A 20440-nucleotide genomic window follows, 5' to 3' on the forward strand; every position below is an offset into this window, starting at 1 on the left:
GTTCAAGAAAAAATCTTTTCCTTTTCTTTCTTTCTTTTTTTGCTTATTTCTCTTTTATTAATTATTATTATTATTAATAATAATAATAATTTTAATACTTCAGTGCTTCTCTAATGCAGCTCCTTGCTCTCTCAGCTGCCAAATATACACCGCTACCTCGATATAACACCACCTGATATAACATGAATTTGGATATAATGTGGTAAAGCAGTTCTCCAAGGGGGGTGGGACTGCGCACGCCGGTGAATCAAAGCAAGTTCGATATAGCATGGTTTCACCTATAAAGTGGTAAGATTTTTGGCTCCCAAGGACAGCGTTATATTGAGGTAGAGGTGTATTATCATGCCTGGTCCTGCAAAGGTCCAATCAGTAAGGTGAAAATTCTGGAAAGTGACAATTATCTGAAAACAGGACATTAGGGAGGAAGTGCTTGGGCAACCCTAATGACAGGTATAATTACCACTCCACTTAGAAATAATAATATTCTTCAGCTGTTCATATGTAGGCATCCAGGGCCCTTGGCAAAACTGCATAAGCATCATTCCCATTTTATAGATCTGAAAACTGAGGCACAGACAAGTTATGTGACTCTTTCACAATGTCACAAAGTAAGTCTTCAGTCAAGTCAGGACTAGAGTCTATTCCTCTTGGCTCATGCTCTACCCAGCAGACTATCTATGGAGAAAAAATTAGATTTTGCTAGTGTATTAGCAGAGATGATATTTTAGCATCAGCACTAACACTCCCTGATAAAACTGCAAAGAGTGTCCATGTCTTCAGTTATGATTGGGAAATGAGGCTGTGACATCAAAAATTGCAAGTATCTGTTTTGTCAGACTTAGTTACATAATGTTCTTGAATTGAGGCAGCAGGGAGTGAGGAAGAAATTGAATGAGTCATTGCTAAAAAAAAAAAAAAGGGGGCTGGATCAGCATTAAGTGCTGAGTGAGCTGGGCATCTGAATAAGGCAGGCAATTTATCGTAAGGAACAGACAGTGACGTCTCTGCAATGAACTTTGAATGCTGTGGTAAATTTGCGATGATTAGTGTTGCTGATGCTTGAAATGTTTTGTTTGTTAGGCATTCCTTCAGCCCTCAGTGGCCAATCATATCTGAGTTGAAACCCCAAGTACAAGCTTAGAAAAATAACAATAGGTCCAGTTTTGGTTTGGTTTCAGACATTAGATAGCTGGAAAAGATTTGGGTTTACGGAAAAAAAGTAAGGTGCTGTCTTCCACAATTGTGATGACAGTAGGTGATGGCAAAACACAGACTGATGCTGTTGTGGTTTAAAGTTGGAATTTGACAATCTCATGCAAAGGTTCACCTGTTTGGTACTAGTGTAACCCATATACTTTTAAGAACTCATCAGTTTACATTTTTAATGGGGATTGATTAGCAGCTACAGGTATTTTGTTATTTGGCACATGACACAAAAGCTGTGGATTGTGGATGTGTTTTCATCACCAGTTCACATTGCTCCATGTTCAAAGGCACTGTGAGTTGTGCGTTGTGCATGTGAGAGTTGTGCACTGAAGTCTTCCATTTGCCTAGTCTCAGAAAATATGCACGTTAACTAGGACACCTGAGTGTTATGGCACCTGAACGGTAGGGATGAGTGACATATAACATGGTCTTCTTAAACAGCAGATGATGATGTGATGGTCACCATGGAAACCAGACTTCTGATTTAGAAGATTGTATGTTTGGTATCACTGTAATCAAGACACTGCCCAGAATGAACATATTTGGATTGTGTTGTCAGATTCCTCCTACCAAATATATTCCTTTTATATAGAAAAGAAACGTACGCTTTGAGAAGTGGTGTTTATTTTGTTTCTCAAAGTGGGGGATTGTCCTGTACTCTTAATATCATCATTTTATGTAGCTATCAAGCATGTATATACTGAATATACCAAGGGGGTTTGATGCTCAGCCAGTCTTTTGGTGAGTATCAAGACTGAGGGTTAAATACCACATAGCAGAGTTTGCAAAAGAGGCTAAGTAAAGCAGCTGTTGCTGTTTGAGTTTTTGTAGAACTGGAACTTGTACATTGTCAGCCCAAGAATATGTGCCTTTTGTTTAAAGAATTTTGAAACTGCTTGTCATGTAATGTCTGAGTTCATGTACATAACTTAATCATTAACATATGATCAATATAAACCAAAAAGTATCCCACCATGGCATCTTTAGGTAAAAGCCTGACAGAATTTCCACCTTGACCTGAAGGTCAACAAATATAGACGTTATTGGACCAACCAGAGACAGGAGTTCTCAGATTCTTTAGGATGGCTGCTGCTTCTCTGTCTTTGTAGAAACTGCCAGATAGGGAGACTGCCCCCTAGCTCCCCAGAGTTCTTATGAGAGGCAGGTACTAGTTTGGTTTCCCAACCCATCCCCCTGCCACTGCGGTTGGAGATGAAAAAACATCCCTTTTCCACTGAAGCTAGCTCTGGACTAAGTTAGTGAGGTAGTGACTGATAAATCATAGTAAGGTGGCTAGGGAACTTTTTAACAGTTCCCAGGCAGCCAGGCATGGGGATGGATACTTGAGTGTGGAAGTGAAACACTATTTCAAAATTCGCAGACCAGAAAGAACCTCAAAGTTAGGCAAAGTTTGAACGAAATCAAAGTTCGTTACTACACATTTAGCACAGTTGTATTGTAGTGAGGGGTTATGAAATTGGGTGATTTCTAGAAGGTTCAGGGACCAATGTGGATTACAAACTTTCGGAAAAGAAAGCTAAGATCTGCATCCCTGAAATCCTTATTTAATTAAACTTCATAGAATAGGTACATGGTCTAACATGCAATTTATATTATACTTTAATGATTTAGAACACAACCTGCAAACATCTCTTCATCTAATATCAAGCTTGTGAGTAAGTCCTATGAGGTTAATGAAGTGACACGTACATGAACGTATTCAGGATGAGACCATTAGCTTGTATATATTAGGTATCTTTAGTTCTAGATATGAAGCACAGATTGCTTTAACCTTTTCATGCCATTTGTGAATCCTAAAGTGAAGTATTCAAGTCACCTTTGGAAAAGTTTAGTTAAAAATTTTAGTGCCATAAAGTTTGAATAGGTGGAGTACAGAAATGTATGGACATACATAATGTTATAAAATTTGCAGTTTGTGTAGAACTTTCTGATCAAGTGATCAGATTAATAGATGTTAATGTGATTATGGGAACAAAAGTAGCTGTGTGAAAATGATACCTTCTTACTTAACAGAACTATTTCTTATGTGTACTCAAAGTCATATCTGCTTATTTTACTTGGAAAACTAGCATAAGCTATCATCATATTTTATTCCTGTTAAGTCTGTGAAGTCCATTCAGTTCTTGGAGAATGAGCTGGGTTCTTTCCTAGCTCAAGAATAATCAACCAAGTTTATAAGAACATTTTGTTTGTAGAATCTTCATTGTAGTGAGGTTCTGATCCCTTGTTCTGCAATTCTTCACAACCTCTGTTGAAGGTTTGGGTGTACACAGAGAATGCAGGACAGGGCCCTTAGCATTATGAAAGCCAGGGGAACCCAGCTTGACCCTCAAATTTTTGTGGGGCTGATGGCTGGAAGGTTGATTATCTTTTTATCTGCAAATTGGATGTGGAAATATTTGAAAGACAATAAATGTATTTTGTAACAAGGCTATTTTATACTGACTTAGGCCTTGATCCTCCAAAGACTTTAAGCAGGAGTAGTCCTAAAGATAGGCATGTACATAAGTCTTTCCAGGATCAGGACCTTAGTTTTCAGAATATATTAATACTTTTAAAGTTATGTCTTAATAGTTGTTTGAGATACAAAATTACTTGGTGTAAGTATTATATTTCTGCAGATGGTGTATTTGATTGGCCCTATCTTAGCTTCCATATAACACAATTTCTTTGTACTTTGGATGTGTTCAATGGTGTTTCACCCCACTTCCTTGCTTCTGTCTATCCCAAAAACAAATGCAGCATCTCAGAGTTCCTACATTTCCTTCCCATAGCCAGCTGCTACTTCTCTCCCAACAAGTGAAGACACTCTTGATTTTTACAATAATTTGCTTAATATATTTTTGCAAACTTCTACGAAAATTCCAGGAGACAAATGTACGACTCTGTAATTGGATGAAGTTTTAAAAAACCCAACATTTATCACAAAATTATATGAAAGCACATTTTAAAAACATAAACTGGCAGATTATAATAAATTGGCCCTTTAGTTAGGGAGTAAATGAATGTAAAAGTTTTTGTTTTTTAATTTTTGACAATTTTTATTCAAAATAAATTTTATGTAGTGAGTATTAAAAAGTTGAGTAGAATTTGCCTATACAAATTAAACACAGCTACTTTTCAAATGTGGATGTATTCCTCAATAATATTAAGTTTGTATGTTTGAATTCTAATTCTCCTCCTTGGCACTTTCAAAATTGGATGAGAACTGTCTTTTTACAGTGAAGGCAATGTGGCCCACTGTGCAGGACTCGGCTTTCAATTCTACTTAGTGCTGAGCATGCTGGCCCTGATTCAGAAAAGCACTTAAATACGTGCTGACTGGCTTTGAATCAGGTGAGTAGTCCTTTGACTTCCATGGCACCACTCGTGTTTAAAGTTAAGCATGTGAGTGCTTTGCTGGATCAAGGACCTCAGCGCTCAGCACTTTGCTTAGATATAGTCCCTTAGCTTTATTGAAGGTTGCGCACAGAGGGTACATCCAGATGGGTAGCGATCGTTTTATTAGGGATCGATATATTGCGTCTAGATGAGACGCGGTATATTGATCCCCGAACGTGCTCCTGTCGACTCCAGAACTCCATCAGAGCGAGTGGTGGTAGCGGAGTCAACGGGGGGAGCTGCAGCCCTCGATCCCACGTCGTGAGGATGGGAGGTAAGTTGAAATAAGATACGTCAACTTCAGTTACGCTATTCCCATAGCTGAAGTTGCCTATCTTACATCGACGACCCCTTCCCCTCCCCCCTCCGTTGTAGACCAGGCTGGAAGAACAGATTCTGCCTTCACTTCCAGTGAGATAAGCCTGCATTAAATCCAATGACTTCAGTGGTATAACTGAAGGCAGAGTTTGGCGCCTATCTAAAACAGAAATTAAGTCCTTAATGCCATTTTTACTACTTTTTGCTAGGAAACTTAAATGTTTGTGGTGTTCATTTTCCCTCAGGGATCTCTGATGTTCCAATAACATTAGGTCTATTTTGATGCATGCAAGTATTTCAGAATCTCTCCAGTTGTTTTGATAAATAACTTAAATTTCAGGTCTTTTGAAGGTTTTCCCTTCTTTTTTACTAATAGCAGTGCTCAGCTGACAAGTGTGGTGTTAATAACTATGACTCACTTAGATCAAGCATAACTATGTCATGGGATTTATCAGTCACTTAATATCTGAGATTTTACTTCCGGAACTGCAGTTGAAATCCAGAGTAACGGAAATGACTCTAATCAAATAGCTGTTGTTTCATCTCAATTACTTGTGAACTACTGGCAGTCCGTACAGTAAAAGAAGTGTTAGAATAACAAAGCATATAAAAGGAAAATACCTCTACATCCAAATATAATCATGTCTGAGGGAAAAAAATGTTCCCAGAGTTTCAGCTCGTGCTTAGCTTCCATTTTGGGCTGCTGAGACACTTGACATTTGTGCTATGGAGACAGGAGTACAAAGGCCTAGACATCTTTATCCATCCATTTTTTCATCTTTCTGGTATCCCACAATTAGTTCCCCATAGCTCTTTCTTTGCCCTCCTCTTCTCCTCACCCCCTTCCCATTGTATTGATTCCCTGTCATAGTTACAGCTTTCATCTTCCCTGCAATTAAAAAAAAAATCACCTTGGAAGACATCTTGGTCACCTAGAGCCTGACTGAAACCCAGTGAAGTCAGTAGGAATCTTTCCATTGACTTCCATGGGCTGTGGAACAAGCTCCTGGTAAGCATCTGTAACTCCGCTATTGGGAGTGCTGAGTACAGTACAGACACTGGGATTGCTTTTGAAATACTTGCCATGGATGTTTCACTTTCTTTATGGTCAGGCAATATTCGGTGTCATGCTGTCTGAAATGGCTTGCAGTCGAGAGGTCCAACTCTGGGCAGACTGTCAAAAAGCAGGGCAGACACTGCAAACCGGTGGAATGTTCTATAATAGTCTTATAATAGAGTCACAGGCAGTCTCCTCGGATGCTCCAGGCAAGACGGACTATGTGATAAATGGCCACTTACTCCACAGATTACAAAATATTCAGATTGCTCGTAGTCCAAGAGACCAGTCACTTACCCAAGGTCAATTTGTACCTTAGATCTCACACCAAAGATAATGCCTGTAAGCCAATCCTGTAATAAACTAACTAAAGGTTTATTAACTAAGAAAAATAAAGGAAAAAGTTATTTACAGGTTAAAGCAAGCATATATACACAAATAAGTTTTCAGTCTGTGATTCAACAAGTGACAGCTGTAGCAATCTGTCAGTGTCTTTCAGGACTAACCTGTGCCAAGCAGCATGGGGATCTCTTGCGTATATTTAGGAATCTTTGCCCTGCAGAGTCTAGACAGCATAAAAGAAATTTAGTTTCTCCTGGTCAGGCATTTTTATCCCCTCCACTTCAGAGTCCAAACTGATGTGATGAGTTCATTCCTAGGTCCGTCCTTCCTTGAGGGAGTTAGGAATGCAATCAAAAGGGCCTCTCACCTTTGATGCTACACAATACTTCATTTGCCTTTAGTAGGCTATCTCCTATGCAGGCTGAGCCCTTTACCTTAATTAATGCTGCTTTTCCTGTTTAGTGAGTTACACAATTACAGAGGTTTACAATGCAAAAACTCAATATCACTTTATACCATGGGCTCTAGAGGTTATAAGTGAGATCAATACAGACAGCATCCTTGTCATAGCTTTCCTACTCAGTTCTGAACCTTAGAGTTCAGAAAATAAGATGCTAGCATGAACCCTCCAAGCTTAATTACCAGCTTAGATCTGATATCGCTGCCACCAGACAGGAATTTCAGTGCCTTAGCTTTTGCTCATAACTCTATAGTCTAACTCCCTTAGAGTTCATGTAAAATTAACTAGTCTGCTTAAGCAATGAACCTCTAGCCAAGCTTATTATATTACACAGAGCTTTATATCATCTGTATTATATAACGGTTCATACTCTTACAGTACTCGTAGGAATGTATTCAGTGACGTGACCTACAGGCTTTCTGTATCATCCCATCAGCAAGTAAAACCTTCCCCGTGTCGAGTTGAATAACCACTACAGATACTCCGAGAACTGCACCTCGAAGTGCCGAGACAACAAAGACATATCATAAGCCCACTCTTCAGCTGACTCCATGCATATATACTCCATCCATGGTCTCCACAATCCCACTTGCGCCTTTCCTAGAAAAATGAATTATATTGTAAAACATATGACTCAACTTGAAGATTTACAAACAAAGACAACACAATATACCTCTTCCCTCCTTTTCTCACACTTCTGTGTGTCCCTCCCACAATTCCCGTACTGATAAGCTAAGAGACATATGAGCTTCTTAAAATTCTATCCTGAGCCTCGCCCACGTGAGAGTTGTATATATAAGATCCACTAACCAAATCTATAGTAATAAAGTACACACAATATGTCTAAAATCAGTAAAAGAAATAATCAGATCTCGGTTAGTTCCAAATCCTGTACAGGTGAATCAATAATTTTTACTAATGTTAAGTATTGGTGAAATTCGTAAAGGAAGACACATTTGACTAAAAAAAGATGCCATAATTGTAGACATTCTACGTACAGTATTCAACAATATCATCTCTGCGAGGGAGAAGCTATTACTCCAGTCTTTTCAATCCAATACTTCTCCATGAAAACTATAAAGAACATCGAACTAGACTGGAATACAACAAACAAATAAGAGTTAAACAGTATTTAGCATTAATGTATACGGTACTTAGCTATTAGGTCATCATAGAAAAAGTCTTGTATAGAGACATTATGTCCTTTGTTATCATGTGATTTCTTTTTCTTTCTCCTCTTATTAGCTCGAGTGATGATGCTCTCTTTTAGAAACGCAGTAAAGAACACGCACCCTAAAACCTTCCATCCCCTGGAGATTTTTCAAAAATCCGTTCCCTGACTGGTCTCCTGGGTCAAGGTGTATGGTATCTTGTTAATAGCCTTATAAGGCGAAATAGCATCAATTACCCTTAGCTATCCGTTTATGCGACAATCTCTACAAGCCCACCTCTCAACAACAATGACACAGTTGTCTGCTAATCTTCACAGTTGAATTATCACTATCTCACTCTAGAAAGCGAAAACAACAGAGATGAGTGCAGATTTGCTCTTCGCAGCCTACTGCTAATATGTAAAGTTCATAGTGGATCTTTGGCCCTTCGCGAAACTTTGGCGCTGACCTAGGTCTGTGCAAGCAATTTCATTTAACACTCATTAGACTGTATTATATGAAATTAGCTTTAGGTCTCTACCTCCTGCTTCTCAGCCACCTTTCTAAGGTTTAACTCTTTGCTGAAGGGCTCCAGCACAGAACTTACAGCGTCTGAGTTTCCGAGAGCATCTACAGTAAATGCACATTAGCACATCTAGGAGGATAAACATTTAGAGGTGGGTGCAAAATGTCGAATAATGAGATAAAATATCCAGGCGCAATTTTCAATGGAGAGAGGCAGCCAATCACTCTGAGAAGGAAAACCTACATTAACAGATACCATCACTAATCGATGTTCTCTCCGATAATTGGAACCAGAAGTATGAAATCAGCAGCAGCAGAGACTAAAAGAAGCAAATACGGTACACTGTATTAAATCGTAAATTACTAAAAAAACAAAGGGACAACTTAAAAAAAGATTTGACAAGACAAGGAAATTGTTTCTCTGTGCTTGTTTCATTTAAATTAAGATGGCTAAAATCAATTGCTTAAAAGAAAACATGAATAAACAGCCTTATTCAAAAAGATATACAATTTAAACCATTCCAGCAACTACACACATGTAAATACAAAAACAATATAAAAACCTATATTGCCTTATACCTGTACTTACAACTGGGAAACAGAAGATTAGAAAGCCTGAAGGTAGAGAGATCCTCTCTCAGAGCCGAGAGAGCACTAGAACAGAATAAAGAACACACACCCAAAAACTTCCATCCCCGAGCTTTGAAAAATCCGGTTTCCTGACTGGTCCTCCGGTCAGGTGTTTGGTTCCCTTTGTTAATCCTTTATAGGCAAAAGAAACATTTACCCTTAGCTATCCGTTTATGACAATCCTACAAGCCGTCTAAACACTAAACACATTCTTATCAACTTACATTGAATATCTATTCTGATAATGGTAACACAGAGGTGAGCAAGACTGGTCTCCAGCTATGCATTTGTAAATGTTCAGTGAGGCTTGGGGCCTTGGAATGCGCTGGCACCTGGTCTGCCAGCATCATATAATGTATAATTATTATGCTTCCCTTCTTCTCACACCTCAGTTTAACTCTTTTGCTGAAGCTCAGGCCAGAATTCAGTCTTTTCCGGACTTTTCAGAAAGCATTACACAGAGATAAACTTCAGGGCTGGGAAATCGATGTTGATAGCTTCCAGCCAATTTCAAAGAGAGAGCACCACACTCTTTCATAGGAAAACAAACATTTAACAGTACACCAATCACATCGTAACTAGTAGAAAACATTGCAAATAGTATTTGGAATATGATGAATAAGGTTTAAACAAAAGCTATTCAAGAGTAAATCTACTGGTGTTTCTAATGCACACTTACCTCTTTTTGTTTCTGTTACAACCATTCCAATATAAGATTTCAACATAACATTTTCTATGCTTTAGCACACATCAAAACATAGTCCCCTCTGGTCTTCCCTTGGAGATGATTTACCAGCATTTATAGTGTACCCATAGTATATAGTATGCTTCGCCTGGACTCTTCAGAGCTTGAGAAATGGCAGCATCTCAGTCCTTTCAAACAAACACTTCAAACCCAGCCAGCAAACAGTCTGGAGGTTTCCACAGCTAGCAGCATTCCACCCACTGGGTTAATAGGTGACTGGTCCTTTCAGTTGCTGGTGAAATAGAAATCAGTAGCCTATATCCAAGGTGGTACAGGGATTAGGATTAGTTTATAAAATACTCCCTTTCCTGGATCTCTATAAGGCTCTCATTCTGTAGCGCAGCCTTTTCTCCCCACGAGCTCAGCTAAATCAGGTAAGAACTCACAAACCCTCAGCTCACTAAGTGCCGCCCCAGTCTCTCTAACTGAGGCCTGGTCTATGCTGGGGGGGTGGGGGAGATCGATCTAAGATACGCAACTTCAGCTACGAGAATAGCGTAGCTGAAGTTGACTTATCTAAGATCGACTTACCTCCCGTCCTCATGGCATGGGATCGATAGCCGCGGCTCCCGCATCAACCCCGCTTCTGCCTGTCACCCTGGTGGAGTTCTGGAGTTGACGGGGAGTGTGTTTGGGGATCGATTTATCGCATCTGGATGAGACGCAATAAATTGATCCCCGATAGATCGATCACTACCCGCCGATCTGGTGGGTAGTGTGGACGTACCCTGAGACAGAATCACAGTTTAGAGCAGTTAGCTGATAGCTAAATGTACCTCACGTTTACAGTACTGCTCTCTAGCCTCACGGAGTAACAAATATATCCCCCCAGCTCTCCCTCTAGGGAAATAAAACATACTGCAGTGGACCAAATGTTAGCCTAATAGAGGGGTTCTCTAGTCAATAAAGCTAGAATAGCACTCACCTGTATCCAAAGTGGTTCAGGGATTAGGACCCAGTTTTCATGGCAGATACATCTCTTGGTCCTGTGCCAATCAGCCAGAGTCGAGAGGGATGTCTTTAACTCCTGTAATTATAACCTTCCCCCTCCCTCCATACTCTGATTGGCTCAGCTCTTAGAAGGTGACTAGGGTGTCACCTGCCAGTTGGGTTGCCCACAATGAAAACTTCCTGTGAAGCACCAGAACTAGCTCATATCTGCTACACTGTAGTTTTTGGGTCTTTCTAGTTGAGTTGCCCTGCCCTGCTCTCTTCTCATGTGCCAGGAGACAGAGTATCCAAAATCTATCTGGGGATTGGTCCTGCTTTGAGCAGGGGGTTGGACTAGATGACCTCCTGGTATTCTATGATTCTGTGAAAATCCATGTCTCCTCCCCACTGCTTCTCTCTCCCTTCTCAAGCGTATGTTCCAATATAATGTATGTGAGTTACAGTAATATCACACAGAAGATGGCGCAAAAAGAATGGACTGCCTAGGACATCCCAGGAAGAAAACAAAGTCTGGAGAAGGTGTGCAGACTACTTAGTCACCCTCTGAAGGAAAAAGCATTGTTGAAGGGTTTCCCCTACTAGAGGAGAACACATCAGTAATGAATGCTTATCCAAATGAAACCTGAACTCTGACATTTTTAAAATTTGCTCATCACCACTTGTGATATTGTCATGTGGCAATGCCCCCCTTTAGTAAGTTCTCTTATTGTCTCCAGAAATAAATGGTTCCAGTTGTCTTGAGATGAAGGAGAGAATCTCTCTATGGGCTAAATGTGAGGAAGTGAATGTGTAAAGAGAAATCTGCTCCATGGGGTCTTTCACATGTCTACAAAAAGAACTGTAACACGTATGGCAACACGTAAGAACCACTCCTAGTTCTGTATGTGATTTGCCAGTTTATTGGTAAAGTGCAAGACAGTTAAGTGACACTGAAAAATGTACAATGAGGGTCTTTATCAATGTATTTTCTCAGTGATTTCCCATGTTGAACTTGCTATATGTTGAGTCTCCAGTGTTGTAGTACAGTAGTTACACTTTTTTTCATCAGTCAAATAAGTAGGTATGACTCAAAGGCAACCCAGGAGCAGATTTTTGAATACAATTGTGTCATTTTAAGTTACTTTTCTGATTATAATCACACTTGAAGTTTTCATCGATCTGACTAACTTTAAATTTAGCCAGTCTCTTTTAAAGTCCGTGGCTTGGAGTCTGCTGTGCGGCCTATAGAAGTCTAACAAATTTCTTTGTGTCCTAGACCCAGGCACTGATGTTTAATAAATTAAAATATAGAAGAGAAGAAGCTGAAAGGAAAATAAAAACAAAATATTCATTTTTATAGTAACACTCAATACAGTCATTCTTGTTTGATTTATTTTCTGCATGTCTCAAATGATTTTAAATGATAATCCTGGCCAACATTTGTTACGTTGGAGCTCTAGGCAAATAATTTTTTCTGGGTGTTTTGTCCTCATTTTTGTCACTGAAACAACAAGAATATTTGTTTACTGTCCATCCCCAGGTCCCCATTATATCTTTCCCTTCCCACTTCTCCATATTACCTCTTTCCCTTTATGTCTCTAGCATCTCTCCATTTACTGCCCTTGCTAGAGTTAGATACTTGTTTTCTGAGCAGCACATCTAATTATACACCCTTGCTTTTCAGTCTTGAAGGGGGAAGTGTTCTAGCTAGATGGCTTATTCCTGCTGTGAAACTCTGCAAAGGTTATTTATGGTGACAATTTTTCTGTCCTACTCTTAAAGCCATACCTGGGGGTGGTATTGATTTAACATGAAAACAATTATTTATCTGAATTACAAAATGATGTAAATCTCCTGACACAGTACCCATGCTCCTGGTAGGCTTCCCAGGATTCCAAATTTAGATAATAAAGTAGAGCTGGTTGGGAAATTTTTGAGAGACTTTTTTGTCATACAATACTGATTGCTCAAAAGCAAAACGAGAGAGACATCCAGCCAGAAATAGCCAGTGGTTAGGCACTCACCAAGGATGTGGGAGACCTTGTTCAAGTCCCTGCACTGCCTGATTCAGAGCAGGGACTTGAACCTGAATCTCCCACATCCCTAGTGAGTGTCAGGCTATTGGCAACTCTGTGGTGGGTCTTCTGTGGTTTGAGTGGGTGTTTTGTTTTTTGTCAAATTTTGAAAGGTCTAATTTTGAGCAAAGAGAGATGAAGTCCCATTAGAGGTTGAAGAACCTCTTAAAATAATTCATAAGTGGAAAAATCCATAGGTTTAAAGGCTGTAGGTTATTCAGCATGGGGCATGATTACTACTGAAAACAATGAACACTACAGTCTTTTAAAATGTTCTTTACTTTATTCCAATCAAGGATTTGAATGTATCAGTTTAGAAGAGCTTGCAAAGGAAATGTTTTACAAATACTGAAGCATCAAGTACTCGAGGGGTGAGATTTTCAGAAGCACCTAAGTACCATATATTTGCTTTAATAACATGCCTAGTGTATAGCTGAAAGTAGAGCCATCCATCTGAATGTTTTGACTGTAAGAAATATTTCAGTGAAAAGTGTCTAAACTGTTAAATAGTGGATGGACACACACACACAGAGAGTATGGATTGAACAGAGGACTTTTATGGGTTATTTAAAAAAAACCTGAAAATAAAGATGTAAACATTTTAAAACCTGTTCCTTTTATGATCTTTAGTGTTTGCTCACTTTCTTGCCAAATCAAAGACATCTGTTTGGTTTCTCAATTAAGTGGGAACTGCTGAAAGATTCTTTCCACAATTTCATATAGGGATATATTTTACAGACCTGTTTAGGTGGAATGCACGCTGTTAAAATAAGTTAAGTGAATTGAAATTGAAAATAATACTCTTCTGAAGGGCTTGTTTATCTCTCATGTGTACATTTTAAACTTTCTTGTTTCTCTTTTCTGTGTAAGAATGAGAGGAGACTGAATGTACCTTTCAGACAGACTAATGTGTAAAACTTTCTCTGCATACCTTTTCTACTTCCTCTTTTTAGGCCAGACCAGCAGAGTTCAGTCCATAACAACAATAGGAGGAAGTTGACTAGAATCTTTATATCATAAATACTCAGTGTACTACTGCTTAAAAATGCAAGAACAAAAGAACGGTCATACTGCGTCAGACTCATGGTCCGTATAGCCCAGTGTCCTGTCTTCTGACAGTGGCCAGTGCTAGATGCTTCAAAGGGAACGAATAGAACAGGGCAAGCAAGTGATCCATCCCCTGTCATGCAGTCCCAACATCTGGCAGTCAGAGGCTTAGGGACACCCAAGGCATGGGGTTTCATCCCGGACCATCTTGGCTAATAACTTATCTATTTCTTTTTTTTTTAATCTAGTTATAGTTTAGGCCTTCACAAATCTCCTGGCAGTGAGTTCCACAGGTTGACTGCGCGTTTTTGTGAAGAAGTCTTTCCTTTTGTTTGTTTTAAACCTGCTGCCTATTAATTGCATTGGATGACCCCCCTGGTTCTTGTGTTATGTGAAGGGGTAAATAATACTTCCTTAATCGCTTTCTCCACACCATTCATGATTTTATAGACCTGTATCACATCCCCTCTCAGCTGTATCTTTTCCAAGCTGAATAGTTCCCATCTTTTTAATATCTTCTTTTAAGGAAGTTGTTACATACCCTTCATTATTTTTGTTGCCCTTCTCTGTATGTTTTCGATATCTATCATATCTTCTTTGAGATGGGTTGACCAGAACTGCATGAATATTGAAGATGTCAGCATGGCAGGGATTTTATACAGTGGCCTTATGATATTTTCTGTCTTATTATCTATCCTTTTTCTAATGATTCCTAACTTTTTGACTGCCGCTGCATATTGAGTAGATGTTTTCAGAGAACTATCCACAATGATTCCAAGATCTGTTTCTGGTAACAGCTAACTTAGAGTCCCCATCATTTTGTATGTATAATTGGGATTGTTTCCCAATGTGCATTATTTTGCATTTATCAGCATTGAATTTCATCAGCCATTTTGTTGCCCAGTCACCCTGTCTTGTGAGATTCCTTTGCAATCAGCTTTGGACTTACAAAATTACTCAAGATAGTTTTTATCATCTGCAAACTTTTCCATCTTGTTGTTTACCCCTTTTTCCAAACCATTTCTGAATACTGTGGCAAACCCAGGACACATAGTTACCAAAGGAGGGATAGTAGTTAGTCCCAGAGGGGCTAAAAGGCCTCTCCCTATTCATTGAGGGGAGATAGCCATGGAGAAATAAGTTCAGCTGGAACAGGGGTTGCCAGGGAACTAATTAGGTTCAGCTGGCCCAAACTGCTGGAGACCTTTTCAAACCCTCCCTGGCAGGGAAGCAGTGGGGGAGTGAGAGAAGCAAAGAAGCTGCCAGCGAGTAGGTGCAGCAAGACTCTGAACTCTTCCAGCCAGGAAGGCTTGCACTCTTCCCAGAAGGGGAGAAAAACAGAGCAACAAGGGACGACTCGAGACACAGGATCAGGCCAGAACCCGCGCCGAAGCCAGCGAAGGAGTATACTTTGCCAAGTCTGTGTCTTCCAAGGAAAAAGCGGGACTCGAGCCAGCAGAGGAGAAAGCAGGTATGGCAGCATGTTGTGTCAGGGGTGGGATGCCAGAGGGTGAGTGTGGCTCCGTGCAAGCCATCTTCAGGGCCAGGGAGTGTAAAATCAGGCAAAAAACCAAAAACAAAAGGAGCCACGTAGTGAAGGCCATGTGATAAAACAGGCCACGGCGGCTTCAGACAAGAGGCACCAGCAAGTACAGGCAGCGCTCAACAAAAGAGTCCATACATTAGTCACAATCCAGGCGACAACCAGCTGCTTGAAGAGCCAGGTTGGCCGCCAAAGATCGAGCCACCTGACATAGAAGTGTGAACCAGTTTGAAAGCCCCTGACCACGCTGACGGCAGGGGACCTTAGGCGGACCGGCTCGACTAGGCGAGCAAAAACTATTTACAAGAAATGACCAACAGATGATGAATTAGTCGAGACAATATACTAACCTTGCTATTCGAGGAAGATGGCACTGCGGAGAGCTGGCCCCAAGACCAGTGGGCAGGCCATCCTGGCTCCAAGTCCTGTGTGGAGGGAGGCACAGACGAGCCTACTTTGACATGACCCTCCAGAAGCAGCTATGGATTACCTCAGCTGAAGGCGGAAGTCCTAGGCGAAGGGAACAGGCGTCGTGATCCCGGCCATAGGGCCGATCGCATATCCAGCAGTGGAAAGTACCGGGATGACAAGCACACAAGGTCCCAGCTATTTGACTTGATATACACCCGGCTCGGAAGTGGCTCCTCCCCGAGACCCATGGGCCAGAGAAGGTAGTGGAAATTCTGGTATTGGACAGGTACATGAGGGGATTGCCGCCGGACATACGAGGGTGGGTCCGCCAAAATGATCCCTCCTCTTATGATCAACTAGTTGCTCTCGTAGAGAGACTCTCAGCAGCCCAAGAACTTTCTTGGACCACCGGGGAAGGAAGGCGCCAGAATCGGAGACCAGTCTCTGTGCCGAGGCCCCGGTTTACCTTAGCGCCAGGCCGGAAAATGGAGGGGAGGAAGGAGGCGGAAGAGCAGCCGGCAGTCCCGGAGAGACTGGAGGACTTGGGGAGAAGGACTCGGGGGATAAATCCCAGCAGCCCGAAAAGTAGGGGGCTGCCCCGAGCGGGGTACTGATGTTATGCCTGTGGCGAACTAGGGCATATTGCTGCCCAATGCCCAAATCTAGGGGAGCCTATGCAAGGTGAACTGGGAGATATAGGGGGACCATGCGAGCTAATAAGCCTAGTCGGGGTTGCGATGGTCCCTCATAGATACACTAGGCCCATTAAGATGAACGGTAAAGAGACCACAGCATTGATAGACTCGGGAAGTGCAATCACATTAGTCTCAGGGAAGCTGGTCAGGTCGGGCCAACTATCCCAGGCCAAACGCTCGGGAATATCCTGTGTGCATGGGGATGTCAACTATTATCCAACCATCCCCGTAAGCATAGAAGTTCTCAGAAACCCCACTAAGTTGACGGTGGGAGTAGTTCCGAAACTCCCCTACCCTGTCCTTATCGGATGAGACTTCCCGGGGTTTGATGGTCTATTCCCCGGGAACGAGGTAGAAGAAGAAAATGACCCTGGGACCCAAGGTGTGGCCCAGAGAGGTGACCCTCCCCCCGCCTTCCATGAGTTTAGCCAGTATTTGTTCTCCGCGCCGGGGAAGACCAGGAAGACTCGGAGGGAACGAAGGACAGATAAAAGGAGGGGGACGAGGATCCTGACCCAGTACCTGAAGGCTACGCTGGCAGGGGAAAGGAAGGGGCTCAGCTGACAGCGGGATTGGGTCGGCCATCAACAACCCTGTCGTTGGACCTGGTTCTCCAGGGCTTTCCCCGAGGGGGAGACGGAGGTAGACCCCCCCCGAATTTGGACAAATAAGGACTGCACGTGGGAATTTTGATCAGGATCAGGCCAATGATCCCATATACCACAATATTCATAAGGAAGTAGTCGAGGTAAATGGGGTCCCAGTAGAGGGGAGAGTTAAGGGCCCAGGGCCATATTATATGATTAAGAAGGATCTGCTATATAGAGTAGTCCGCGTCCAAGAGCAAGTCATAGAACAACTCTTGGTCTCCCAGAAGCATCAGAGAGCGGTAATGGATCTGGCCCACAGTCATCTGTTCGGGGCCCATCTAGGGGTAGATAAGACCCTCGATTGGATTTTACAGAGGTTTTTTTGGCCTGGCATTTATGTGGCCGTCCGGCGATATTGTACTTCCTGTCCGGAATGCCAAATACATGGGCCCCGACCATGTTTAAGGGCCCCTCTGGTACCTCTGCCAATTATTGAGGTTCCATTTGAGCGAATAGCTATGGACATAGTAGGGCCACTGGAGAAGTCAGCCCGGGGCCATCAGTACATCCTGGTAGTACTAGATTATGCCACCCGATACCCCGAGGCCATTCCCCTATGGAATACCATGTCCAAGACCATAGCCAAAGAATTAGTCCAGATTTTTTCCAGAGTAGGAATACCTAAGGAGATCCTCACAGACCAAGAACCCCCTTTGTGTCTAAACTGATGAAGGACTATTACATCACATTACCTATTCTCCTGTCATGTATCCTATCTCTGAAACATCAGAGATGGCCATGTCCGAGGATAGGACACTGCACAGGGTGGGCCAGTGCTTTGAGAAGTTACTGTGGATTCTGTTTCTCGGGTATTTGGCTGGGTCTTTCTCATATGTTCAGGGTCTAAGTGATTGCCATATTCAGCATCGGGAAGGTATTTTCCTGAAGGTCAGATTGGCAGGGACCTTGGCGAAGGGAGGGATGAGGGAAGTTGTGCCTTCCTCTGCAGCATGGGGCACTTTGCTAGGATCATCTGGTTATATCTGACTTAATCAATTCCCTGCTGTTACATGTGCCTCAAGCATTAGCGCCCCTCAGTTCCTCCGGTTCTTAGTTTAGTTGGTATAATACTTTGGTCTAATTCTGGTTTGTGAGCTTAATGGGGAGGTGGCACGGTAATGTTTAGTGGTCAGACTGGATGATCTGATGGTCCCATCTGGCCTTGAACTCTGTGACTTTCTACCATTTCCATCCTGCAGATCCTTGCTGTATCACTGCTAATCTGCGTTTTGCATCTTTAGTGGAATGACTCAGTTAAAATGTATTTTTCTTTTCCTCTCTATATAGTGCTTGCCTTCAAATCTGTGCAGACCTGAAGAAGAGCTTCTTATAGCTTGAAAGCTTGTCTCTTTCACTAACAGAAGTTGGTCCTATAAAAGATACTGTTTCTCGCTCCTGAGCTCTCTAACGTTCTGGAACCAACATGGCTACAACAATACTGCAAACAATAAAGTTTCAAATTGATACATTTTTATTTACAATTTAGCATCTACCATGGACCAAAAAAAAGTCAGAATTTAAAAAAACCAAAAAACCAAAATCAACCCAAAACAAGCCCTACCATTAACCATGACCAGTTTACTGATTTTTAAACAGAACTGTCTTTTCTACACTAGCTGCTAAGGAACATGTTACATCATTCTCTTCCCAGGGTAGACAATTCCTTTGAATTCTTTTCACAAAAGTCTCTCACTATAGTGTTCAAATTCCTATTGGCAAGCTTTACTGATGATGTTAGGGCTTGTCTACCCATGGAATTGTTCCTTATTAACTGTGTCTGATTAACTGTATCTGTTCAGCCCCCAATGTGTACATTCTTATTATGGAATATGAATGCCTGGTTCCTATTTATTTTAACTCAGTGCATTAAATTAAACAGGAACAAGGCACTCTTATTTTGGAACACATAGCATTAATCAGGATCAATTAATTTTGAAAAACTCCATATGTAGACAAGGTGGCTAATGGCATTGTTTATGGCAGTTTCCTAAAACGATTAATTATAATAGCTATTTGAAGCCATAACCAGAATTTTGGAACTTCTGTTTTTCTTCATCCCTTCTTGTTTAGGGTACTATGTGGATCCAACATGATTAGTAATTGTATAATTTCTAAAAAAAAAAATTCCACTGTAGGCTCTCTCACAACACAAATCTTTGTTCTGGTATATTTGTCTATTGTATTCCTAAGAGATTAAAGGTTAAGCCTTAAAAAATGGAGGGCATCAAAGTGCTTTCATGTCATATATTTCTGAGTTATCTGAAGGAACAGATTAAGTAAGTGACCAGCAGGATGAATTTAAAGAAATGTTCTCCCTTTCTTGGAAAACCATTTGAACTCTCTTTCCTTCTTTAAGATTTTTGTCTCTTATATGCAATACTCTCTCAGCTTGTGCTTTGAAAATACATTTTGAAAGAACAATAAAAAGGATAGGACCATGGGGGCCAATCCAGTTCTGCAAGATGCCAATAATTCGGTCAACATTAAAGTTCATTAGATGGAGTCAGTTTCAACAGAGTTTGATCAGTTTTGTCTTTGATGTTTAGCGATGTGAAGTCTTTTATTATGGTTTCTGCTGTGAAGTAGAACCTAGACCATGATTCTCTTGCCAGGACTATCCTGAACTTACAATGAATATTATACAAAATAGAACAAGGGCCTAGAGTTTTTATAACATTTTGTTTTAACAATGATTTAGGCTTTTTACATTGATCACAATGCATCAATGTCTAAAAGCCTTTAGGTTTATTTTCTTACATTTGAGGGATGGATCTAGCTGATAAGAAGTCGTCTTGTTGACAGTGAAAAATCTCAAAATTTTATCCACGCTACTCAAGAATAGGTATGGAGCAGTTCTCACCTTCTGCCAGGCTAAATATTTGAAATTTTGTTTGGAATTCACCTTTAACATTTCTGCTGAGCACCATACTAAGGGTAACTTCCCCACCTCCTATTTTAACATAAACATTGTTCCATTTTCAGCTTTCACCAAGAGGAATATAAATATTCCCATCTTTGATTCAACCTGTGTAGTCTGTAGAAGTCCTTTCTTTTCCTTGCATTTTAAATTATCTAACCATTTTGAAAGTCACATATTTGAAAGGCTTATTAGAGTAAGCCAATGTAAATTCAATAGTCTCATGATATGCTTCATTAAAGGCCTGCTGTCCTTACATGATGCTGCATGTGACTGTGTTTAATTTGTTTGCCCCCATTTAGATGTCATCAGCCCTTGTTGCTGGTTGTTGTGATG

At 41.0% G+C, this 20440-nt stretch overlaps 1 protein-coding gene across 1 annotated transcript in view; it reads left to right on the forward strand.

The window, feature by feature from the left end:
• ANO4 (anoctamin 4) overlaps positions 1-20440 on the forward strand; it is a 322747-nt gene that overhangs the window by 25238 nt on the left and 277069 nt on the right. The gene's annotated exons all lie outside the window — the stretch shown is intronic.

Source organism: Chelonoidis abingdonii, chromosome 1 (assembly GCF_003597395.2).
Source record: "Chelonoidis abingdonii isolate Lonesome George chromosome 1, CheloAbing_2.0, whole genome shotgun sequence".
Taxonomy (NCBI): Eukaryota; Metazoa; Chordata; order Testudines; family Testudinidae; genus Chelonoidis; species Chelonoidis abingdonii.